We start from the raw sequence: 11416 nt of genomic DNA, 5'->3' as shown, positions 1-11416 counted from the left end.
CCGAGCCCTATACTGAAGTCCTAGGGAACAGCAAAATCAAAACCTTAGCAAACAGAAAGACTAATTTGACTTCTACCACTTGGAGATAAATTATTTGCCAGATATCGTGTTAAGTCTTTTCACCCACTTAAGCTGCAGAAGGTTAACAAATGTTACAAACGAAAACAAAGGAATGATCCGAATCCAAGCACACAAACAGTGGCAAAATAGAGGAAAGTAGGGAAATGTTTTCTAAAACTTCTTAATACTGTCCAATAAGCACTGGTTGGGGGAGAAATGTCATAATTAAAAGATAATCATAATTATTTAGAAGATAAAACGAACAGCGGAGCTTACTCAATGCTTCACAGCCCCATTTCTACCCAGAGCCCTCCCTTCACTAGACTGTTCCTTCCTTCACTTTAGCCTGAGAAGGGCAAGTTCACTAATAGCTAATCTCCTACCTAAGTATTTCCTTTTATGGGAGCAGCTGAAGACAATATTTGCTGGTTCATAATCTGAGGATCTGGAAGGGGCCTTTTCCTGCCGAAGAGAGGGATGTGAATGACTACCAACTCTCTTTTCTGGAGAAGGAGTGGTGTGTGCCTTCTCTGGTGTACTGGCTCTCTGCTTGATTAGCCCTAACTCCTACAGAGCTTTGCTTTGTCTCCTCATTGGATTTAAAAGAATAGCTGTGTCTCTTCAGTGTCTATCAAGTCCTGCTGTGGGGAGTGAGACCTTCAGTTGCTTTCACCACAAGCTTTTCAGATTCAGTGATGATCAGCCATTATATGGAGACAGAAACTCATAGTTTCCCAGCTCCCATTCACCAAATTCCTTAGGTTGCAAATCCTGCTTGCAAGGTAAGAGAACCTGACCATCAGATCCTCTGGACAATCCAAAGCCATATTGGGGTGAGCAGATAAGGAGGAACACCCATTCCTGGGTTGTTCAAATTCCATCCCATTGCTTTTAGTGGAATTGCTCTGCATTAGCTTCATATTTGGCACAGATCAGTTTGAGAATACGGTAAGTCTGATAGGCCAGAGAAAAGTGGATCCTCATGAAACCCTAGCCTTTCTTGCAGTTATTTGGCAAATAGGGTGTAGAATTGTTTTAGTTTGACATCATTTTAACTGCCCTGGCTCAATGCTATGTAATCATGGGATATATAGTATGTTGTGGCACTAATACTCTTTGGCAGAGAAGGCTAAAGACTTTGCATAACTACAACTTCCATGATTCTTACATTAATATTGGACTATAATTATGAGGGCACAGCCTGGCAAGTGTTGATAACCAAAATTAATAATCAGAGTTCCAGCTTAAAGACTCATCAGATGTGAAGACAAAAGGCAGAGGTTTTTAATGTATTCTGGCTAGGAATGGATGCATGTGGGCTTCTGCCAAAAAGTGCAAGCATAAAGGAACATATACTGATCAGGCAGTTTTATACTATCAAGTTAACATTGTCCAAGTTTGAATTGTCCCTCCCCTATCTAAGGATAGCTCGGATCCATGCCAGGAGTGGTTGGCAAAGCAGAAAGGCAGCCCGGGATTGGTCTGGAGTGGAGGACGGGTTGGCTGTAGAACCGTTCTTATGGGAAGGCACAGCCTGGAAGTACAAAAATATGTTGATGGCTCTTAATCCAGTTTTATATTAAACAAAGGCAGGGTTTTTTTAAGGAAAAAAGGTGTAAGGCAGAGATACATTCTAGAAGCAAACAAGCAGGTTTGGCCAGGCAAAAAAGTGAGGGTCTTAGGAAGTCTATTGAGGTGGTTGCAGTTGAGTTGTTGGGAGCTGCTGTGTATAGAATGATAGTCTTTTGTTATACCTTTGCCTGAGGTTGGAAGAACATTCCTGAGTGATGGCCCTGCCTTGAGTTCAGGCAGCCCAGATATTTTTTATATTTAGTGCATTTAAGAATAAGGTAAAATAAAAGTACAGTTTATACATTCTATATATCTAGGGAATAGATATAGTATACAGAAAAGTTATATGGATGTTGGATTTTTATAATCAAGCTCTGGATGTTAATTCAGTGTTCATATAAGACCTACACAATGAGTCTTTTGTTTGAGCATTATCCCACCCTTAGGAATCTAGAAAATTCCTCTCTGAGGTCAGTGAAAGGCCATTGACCCTAGTGATTTCTGGCAGAAATAATACATACATTTTGCTATAGATGCACATATATAAAACCCTAATAAAAGATATTTATTTATTTATTACAGTATTTCTACCCCACTCTTCTCACCCAATAAGGGGACTCAGGGCGGCTTACAATATAAAATGCATATATAAACAATTACAATAACTTTTCAACTCAATTTAAAAATTAGATTACCTTAAAACATTCATAGATAAACATATACATGTACATTTAGGTTCATTTTGAGTTCAACCAGGCCTGTCACGTATATCCTAAAACATATGTTGCAATTGATGTTGCCTCTATTGTCCGAAGGCCTGGTCCCATAGCCACTCTTTTGCGGAAGGAAAGGAGAGAGGGAGCCTGCTTGATTTCATTTGGGAGGGCGTTCCATAGGTGGGGGGCCACCACTGAAAAGGCCCTTTCTCTCACTCCTGCCAGCTGCACCTGTGAGGCCGGCAGGACCAAAAGCAGGGCCTCCCCTGAGGATCTTAAATTACATGGTGGTCATAGCGGGAGATACGTTCGGACAAGTAAGCTGGGCCAGAATCGTTTAGAGCTTTGTAGGCTAAAGCCAGCACTTTGAATTGTGCTCGGTAGCTAATTGGCAGCCAGTGGAGGTGATGTAACAGAGGAGTAGTACGCTCCCTGTATGCCACTCGGGTTATCAACCTGGCTGTCTCCCGTTGGACCAGTTGAAGCTTCTGAACAGTCTTCAAGGGCAGCCCCATGTAGAGTGTGTTGCAGTAGTCTAAATGAGATGTAACAAGAGTGTGAACCACCGTGGCCAAGTCCGGCTTCCCAAGGTACGAGTGCAGATGGCACACAAGTTTGAGCTGTGCAAAGGCTCCCCTAGCCACTGCCGAAACCTGGGGCTCCAGGCTCAACGATGAATCTAGGATCACCCCCAGACTGCAAACCTCTGCCTTCAGGGGAAGTGTGACCCCATCCAGCACAGGCTATAACTTCATACCCTGTTTGGCCTTCCGACTGACCAGGAGGACTTCTGTCTTGTCTGGATTCAATTTCAATTTGTTGGCCCTCATCCAGTCCGACACAGCTGCCAAGCGCCAGTTCAGGATCTGGAAAGCCTCCTTAGTGACAGATTGAAAGGAGTGACAGAGTTGGATATCATCTGCGTAGAGATGACATAATATAAAGTGTGTGTGTGTGTGTGTGTGTGTGTGTGTGTGTGTGTGTGTGTATATATATATATATATATATATATATATATATATATGACGAGAACTAAGTGTTGCTGGTCTGTTGTGGGGTGGCAAAGACTCCACATAAAAAGGAAACCATTTAATTTATTTCAACTTGGTGTCCTTTAGGAAACTATTAATCTTTTAGGGGTGGGAGCCTGTATTTGACAACAAATCCCCAGCATTGAGCCATGGCAGTTGAAATGAAGTCAAATAGCATTAATCCTTACATGTAATGAAATCCGTAGATGCTTCTTGGAAACTCAGCATGGATTGCCTAAAAGCAATGAAACCATTGGCTGACTTTGAACATACAGTATAAAGTTTGGTATTTTTCACTGTGGGCATTGAATTTGGGACCTTTGGCATTGAAAGCATGTGCTAATTTCTTGAGCAATGACACTTCTCTTTTCAAGCTTACCTTAGCCTCTGCTATAACTGTGATGGGATATTTGACTTTTTTTTTTCAACCCATCAGCTTTTATACACTTGCTTTCATTTTTTTCTTACTAGAAAATTAGATATCCCTTGAAGGGTTAAATACGATTAACTTTGCCTGGAAAGCAATTTGAGTCTTCAAGTCATTTTATCAAGTTAATTATCACAGCATTTTGGATGAGTATTTGTCAGAAATTAGTGCCAGAGCTCATATCAGGGCAGACCAAGTATATGTGTAACTACCTTTCATGTTTCTCATTTCAGTGGCCACGGGTAAATCTTTATAAATCCTGCCTTGAATACAAGATTTTGAAATGAGAACTTGTAAGTAAAACATACTTGAAGCTTTCCCTGTTTTAACACATTCAGCATTGCAACATCAAAGCAAAATGCATCTTAAAATCCAAGGGATTGCAGTGTCCCATTTTGGGGAAAAAAATAGCCTTCATAGTCAAAACAGATTATTTCTCAACCAGTATTATAGATCACATTTGCTCTATAATCAGGAGCTTCGGGGAGCTCTCAAGCATTCACTAGCCTTTAAATAGCTGAATGTTTGTGTGAAATGTAGTTTTTAGTTAGGCTGGTATGTTTTGTTGACTGCCACATTCTTTAAGAAGATAATCTGTCAGAGGTGCAACACAGTGTAAATCAGAACAAAGGAAATAGTGAACAAACCCGCATTTTTCCTCTCTCCCCAACATTTTTCCTCTTTCTCCTAATATGCTGCTTCCCATTTTTCATAACACTTTCTTCTTTTTCTGTCTCCCTGCTTCCCACTCATTTACTCTCCAAGCTTTTCAACCCTCTCTTCTCTCCCCCTCTCTCTGATTCCACCTTCTTCTTTCTGGTACCCCTTCTGTATCCTGACATCACTTTCCCATTAAGTTTTCTCTCTCTTTATCCTCATCATGCAGTTAGAAGGTGAACAGGTTTCTTTTGCCAGAGAACTGATGCTTGAAAGAACCTCTTGACATTTGGCTAAAAGTGGTATGCATCCTAGCATTTCCTGTTGTTCCTTGAATTAGATCAATTATTTGGCCGGATAAATGGCAATGCATTCAGATACAAACTTGTAAAAAAGTTCAGAGATTGGGAAAAGTTATTTTTTGGATTACCGTTCCCAGAATCGCCAGCCAACATATACAGTAGCCACATGGACTGAAGGATTCTGGAACTTCTAGCCCCAAAATCATATTTTCAAGCTAAGATTCAGACTTAGAAATGTTAACATTTGTGGAAATAATGAAGACTAAATAGTGAAGAGGATAGGAATTGCCAATGGCAGGCTTAGTCTGCTCACCATGCCATTACCTTTCTGTGATGGTGGGATTGTGTGTTTTTGTGAGCAAGAAGCCATGTTGATGCTGCTAATAGGGTCTCTCTTGTCAGAAAGGCTTTTGCTGAGGAGCCAGAGAACATATACAAACTACTGAGCAGAAGGAGAAGTAGTGTGTGTGTGTGTGACACTGGTAAAGGATTTTGCAGAGATAATGTCAATAGCATCAAAGCTGGAACATATTAGTATTGTATAGAACAATGGTTCTCAACTTGTGGGTCCCCAGATGTTTTGGCCTTCAACTCCCAGAAATCTTAACAGCTGGAAAATGGCTGGGATTTCTGGGAGTTGTAGGCCAAAACACCCGGGGATCCACAGGTTGAAAACCACTGGTGTAGAAGGAGACTTAATAGATCCCCTTGATTATCTTTTACCATGACAACCCTATGATGAGACAATCCAAAATAAAACAAGACATAATGCCAGAAGATGAGACTCCTAGGTTGGGGGAGACTCAATGAACTACTGGGATAACTACAAGTAAGAGGACAACTACAACTAAGATTATGGTTAATGATGCAGTTGGACTGAAACTAAAGGAGGTTCAGGTGCTGACATACTGAATGGTAAAAAGAAAGTATGAAGCTGTCATGCATATTATTGGAACATGGAATATGAGATGTGTGAATTAGCAGAAGCTAGATATATTAAAACATGAAATCAAACATATAAACATTGCAATGCTTGGGATGAATGAGCTGAAATGGACAGGAATGGGACATTTTGAGTCAGATAATTATATGGTGTTTTACCCAGGAAATGAAAGTCTAAGAATCAATGAGGTTGCATTAATTGTGAGGAGAAATGTAGCAAAGCAGTCAAAGGAAATAATGCAAAGTTTGATTGAATCATATAAATATAGCTTCTAGAAACACCAATGAATATAATCAGAATCCAAGCTTAAGCTCCAACTGCAGAGGTAGCAAAAGAAGATATTGGAAGATTCTGTGCTGGAGTCCAGAAGAAAATTAATCACATGCCCAAATAGGACTTCTTGTTAATCATAATTTATTGGAATACAAAAGTAGGAAACATAGGAAGCAAAAAATGTAGGAAATGTTGGCCAAAGTCAATGAAGCATTTAAGATTTTTAGCAGGAGAGTGACTGGATTTCTGGGCAAATAGTTTGTTCAACTTCATTCTTCAAGCAATCAAAGAATTGGTTGTATACAATGGCATCACTTGATGGCCAATGTAGGGATTAACAGACTACATAACTGGGAGCACAAGATGGAGCAGATCAATCTTGAAGTCATCTTAAAATCTGCAAGACCTGAGCAGGGCTTTGGATGGCAGGGTGACTAAGGCCCCTTCCATACAGCTGAATAAAATCACACATTTTCTGCTTTGAACTGGAATATATGGCAGTGTGGACTTAGAGAAGCCAGTTCAAAGCAGGTATTGTGGGATTTTTTTGCTTTGATATTCTAGGTTATATGACAGTGTGGAAGGGCTCTTAGAGGTCTCTCATTCATAGGGTTGCTATAAGTCAAAGTCGACGTAACCGCAGTTATCAACAACAAAGGCACAGCCAGCGACATTGTGTCTAAAAGTTTACATCACTCTGCAAACCCACCTGGTTTGCTAGTTTACCTAGACACAATTTATATTCTTATTGTGATTGAAAAGATGAATTCTCATTTCATATCCTTGAATCCTACACATAGTGGGTATAGGAAAAAATTACTTTTTCTAATCTCTCTCTCCCCCCCCCCCCTCCCCGGTTTGATTTAGCTACAGAGCAGCAATTCCAGGCCAACAATTAATAAGGTTTGATGACCTTTTCAACTAGCACTTCACTCCTTAATATTCTCCTAATTTATCTGAAATTGCATTTCATTTTCTTGTCAAATAGGCAAGGTACTAATTTTACTTCCATCTAGCTTTTTGATTCAAAAGTTGACAACAGAGGAAGAATAAACAGTTTTTCTTAATCTCTAGGACACTTTCTAAAAGTTGTTGTTATGTAAGTAGTCAAAACCTTTCCTACTGCCTGTCTTATTTAATGCCAGTGTGGGTTCAAAAATATGGTAAGTTGACAGTGCTTCTTGTTATCATTCCTGGTTCCATGACACAATCTATACTTTTAAATTATTTGGAACATAAGACCTCTTAAAAGCTCAGGATTATATTGTGATCTTGTTATGTTATGGGTTCTTTACCCTGTTTTCTCTCCAAGGAACTCAGGATAATCTACATGGGTGTTAACCCATTTCATTCTCTCTTGGTTAGAAAGAGAGAAACTCACCTAAGATTGTCAAGGAGATCACTATGGTGTAGTGGATTGAGCACTGCATTACAATTCTCAGAGACAAGAAATTGAATCTCTGCTCAGCCATGGAAACCTGCTGGGTGACTTTGGGCAAATTACACTCTCTTAGGCTCAGAAGGGAAGGCAAAAGCAAACTCCCTTTGAACAAATCTTGCCAAGAAAACGATAGGGTTGCCTTAAGTTATAAACAATGTGAAGGCAAACATCAAAAACAATGTCAACTAAGGTTCGTAGTTCATTATGGATGCCGATACATAGAAAATATAGTTTTGGACTATATTCCAGAAATCCCTGTCTGCATGTCACATGGTTGAACAACTGGCAATTTGTAGTAAAAAATAGTAATGTTTACAAGCTCCAAACTTCAATTATGCCACACTGGCTTTCTAAAATGTTATCTCTGACACTGTAGTTGTGGACACAGGAAATCTGTCACATATTTTGGCTCTTAACTGAAGGAAGACAGACTGTATTACTGGCATGGAGATGCTTCTTTGCCTTTACAGTGCAGCTTGTGTGTGTTTTTCTTCCATGGCTGATTAACTCAGGGTGTAAAAAGGCACATTTACTGAGACAAATATCTCTGTCAGATTCATCAGTTTACTATAGCAATGTTCTTATTAAACCACACATTTTCAGAGACTAGCTTCTGCATGGTCCATTGCCTGTACCCCCACCTCCTCATCTTTTAAAATTTGTTGCAGTTTATGCTTTCATGAAGTAAAGTGATCTAGGTACTTGTCTCAGCTACAAGACTAAACCCAGATGGGAATTTTTTGTCAAAAGACCAATGCTTGCCTTGCAGGTCCCATTTCTACACAATCCCCCTTCTTTCACAGTCTGCCTAGATCCTCACTCTTAGTTGCTGGGAGCAAATGATGCACTTATTTTTTAGAGTAGTGTCAAGATGTAGTCCTCTGGCCAAAGGTCCTCTCCATTTGAGTTCGGCACTAATGGACAACTTGAGTCAGAACAATATGTGACAAACTATTTACCCAATCTTATGAAAAAACTTGTGGCTGTTTTCTGTGTCCACCTTCTTTGGACATGTGAGGAAAGGAATGTGAGCAGAGTCTTTAAAGGGTTTAATCCTTTCAGCTGGGATCTTACAGTGTGTCTAGGCTGGGGAAACAATAGGTGTCAGAACAGCTTGATGGGTTCTCAGAGAGATACTGCCTTATCACACGAGGCAGAAGAAGCGTCCTAGGACACCTCTGTCCCAGTTCACCCATGGAGCCCCAAGCCACCCATCATATGACATAGGATGACTTCTGGTAGGATTCTGTGGGCGAACAGGGGTGGCAGCATGGTCCGTTAGGAACAATGGGGGCTTGGAGGAGTGGCAACACTTTCCCAAGTGGGATAGGAAAGTGTCAGATGTAGGCGGGGGCACCAGGATTGCCCTGCTGCTGCTCAGATTTGCCACAGAGGCTGGTGAATCATGAGGCTGGACCTCATCAATGTGATGAGGTACTTAGTGACTTTCTTGGCTGGTCAGGGATTAATTTATTGTTAGGCGGAAGGGCTTATTGCTGGATGGGAAGGATAGTCGCCAAATGATTATGCCAACCACCCAGAGGAGCAATTGGATTAGCCCTGTGTTCCCCCCTCCCCAATGGGTTCTGGTCAACTATGTATCTGGGGTAAAGGGCTTTAAAGGTCATAACCAGCACTTTGAATTGTGGCCAGAAATAGACTGGCAGCCAGTGGAGATGGTGCAACAGGGAGTTGTCCACTTTAGCTCTTTGGACCAGCTGAAGTTTCCCAATATTCTTAAGAGGCAGCCTCACATAGAGTGCATTACAGTAACCCAGACGGGATGTAATGAAGGCAGGTACCACCGTTGCCAGATATGACTTCTCAAGGAACAGGCATAGTTGGCGCACATGTTTTAATTGTGCAAAGGTCCTCCCGGCCACCCCAAATATCTGGGTCTCCAGGTTTAGCGCTGAGCCCAGTAGGACCCCCAAACTGCAAACCTGCATCCAGTGGGAGTGTAACCCCATCCAGCACAGGCTAGATCCCTATTCCCTGATCTGCCTTCCGACTGACCAGAGGTAGCTCCGTGGCTCCCCTCAAAGGGAGCCCCTGTAGGCGTTCTCCTTTTGCCCCCAGTCTGTAGGAAGGCAGATGCCAGGAGTCCAGCCTTGCCCTCAGTCAGGGACTGAGTCTGTGAAGAGCCAGTCTTCTACAACAGGATCTGAGGTCAGAGGCAGCCCACAGCGAGCAAATGCTGCCTCCTCCTTCCAAGTTCCATGTTGATGGTCCTTCTGGTTCTTCTGGGTGGTTCAGATTAAACACCATATTAAACACTGTGCAAAAGATCTCAATTGAAACAATAACCATGAAGTAATCTAATACACTAAACACTAACTAAAACACAAAATACTCTGATGTGCCTTTCCAAGCTGGAAAAAAGCAAATGAAAAAAGTTATTTGATTATGGAGCCATCTGAGTAAATTAACTATGGTTAATAACCATAACCACAAATGATTACTTTTTGTTGCTCAAAACAAAACAAAAAAGGAATGGTTTCTGATCTTTCAAAAATAATCTTCAATTAGTTCATCTTTTAAAACTCATTTTAATTAGGTAATTTGGGCTAGCCTTGATTATCTATTTTTCTGACATTGTTTCTGTCCATGTCCATTTTTTGCTGCTGTGAACATAATCCAGGATTGAGTCTACACTGGTCACTAAATCCAGGGCTAGTATGGAGCATAAATGCTGGCCTTGGAGGTGGTCACCTGAACCCGGCCAAACACGTTGTGGAGCTGCATTGGTGTACACATGGTCTATCTGGGTCACATGGACACCATGTCACCATCACTGTTCCCAGTTGGCTACATAGCTCTGTCTGAGCTTTTGGCCATTTTTGGGGCCTCATTCTGACATTATCAAAGGGGTCTGCATGATTAGCAAGGAGGGGAGCAGCATTGGTGGCAACATGGGCATGTTCCAGTACCTTTCCCTGTAATTTGCACAAAGTGGGGAAAAATTGGTTTAACTCTAAAAACTGTCCAATATTCACTGGAAGTCAGCGAGCATCGTGGGACCAGTCATCACTGGATTCAATGTGAGCCTGGAGCCCCTTCCACACAGCTGAATAAAATCCCACATTATCTGCTTTGAATTGGAATATATGGCAGTATGTATGTACTCCTATTACCCAGTTCAAAGTAGATATTGTGGGATTTTCTGCCTTGATATTCTGAGTTATGTGGCTACATGGAAGGACCCTGGGTTTTCTTGTCCATGTACATTTATACAATATTTTTACCCAGATCTTTACCCATAATATTGTCAAGACCCAGGCTGCAGAGCACCAATAACCATACACAGAGGCCAGAATCTATCTAATATCTTTATTAAGGAAATATGTAAAGTCAATAAAAATAAGTGTAGAATATAGTTCAGAAGAAGACCTTTCAGGAAAGGTCAATTATAGTCCAGGAAAACAATGTCCAATATAAAATATTAAGGTCCAAAGTTGTAATCCAGTAACCGAAACACTCACTTTGCCAAGCAAAGTGAGGGGAGATGACAAGGTCCTTTAGTCCATGAAACTTAAGCAAGGCTAGGAAGTAAACTTGATTCTTGGAACACAAGGCTTGATTCAAGGCAACAAGAAACGAGGAGCAAAAACAAGATCCGTGGTGAATTCGTGGCGAGATCCAGGAAGCAAAACAAGGTCCTGGAAGGCAAAAGCAAGGCTGGAAACGGGAACAAGAACTTGAACGCGGGAGCAGCGTAGTCCACACACAACCTACTCCCGGAGCTGACGAATTGACTCCGCAAGATTCCTACGTGGGCAAAACACCTAAGTAGGGTCTCGTTTTCCCGCCAGAGAACAATTCTCTGGGGAACCAGAACCGAAAGCCATTCTCTGAGTCCAGATGCATGACTCCCTAAAGATTCCCATGGGAAGCAGGCTTAATCAACCATTTGTTTGGCGGCGATTCTCAGGCTTCTGCGATTAGCCTGTTGAGCTCCCTTCTGTTGTTGATAATAATCACGGCGAGAAAAAGG

At 41.4% G+C, this 11416-nt stretch overlaps 1 long non-coding RNA gene across 1 annotated transcript in view; it reads left to right on the top strand.

Moving 5' to 3' along the window:
• The first annotated feature begins 506 nt into the window (after positions 1–506).
• The window catches only part of LOC103277647 (uncharacterized), a 70805-nt gene continuing 59895 nt past the window's right edge, over positions 507–11416 (top strand). Inside the window, exons 1-2 of the long non-coding RNA XR_505577.3 lie at positions 507–842; positions 4040–4099. This is a non-coding gene — a long non-coding RNA (uncharacterized LOC103277647). The remainder of the gene's footprint in view (positions 843–4039; positions 4100–11416) is intronic.

The sequence above is a fragment of the Anolis carolinensis genome, chromosome 2, assembly GCF_035594765.1.
Source record: "Anolis carolinensis isolate JA03-04 chromosome 2, rAnoCar3.1.pri, whole genome shotgun sequence".
Taxonomy (NCBI): domain Eukaryota; kingdom Metazoa; phylum Chordata; class Lepidosauria; order Squamata; family Dactyloidae; genus Anolis; species Anolis carolinensis.
Note: the sequence above shows the minus strand (reverse complement) of the source record. Positions and strands in the feature narration are given on the sequence as shown.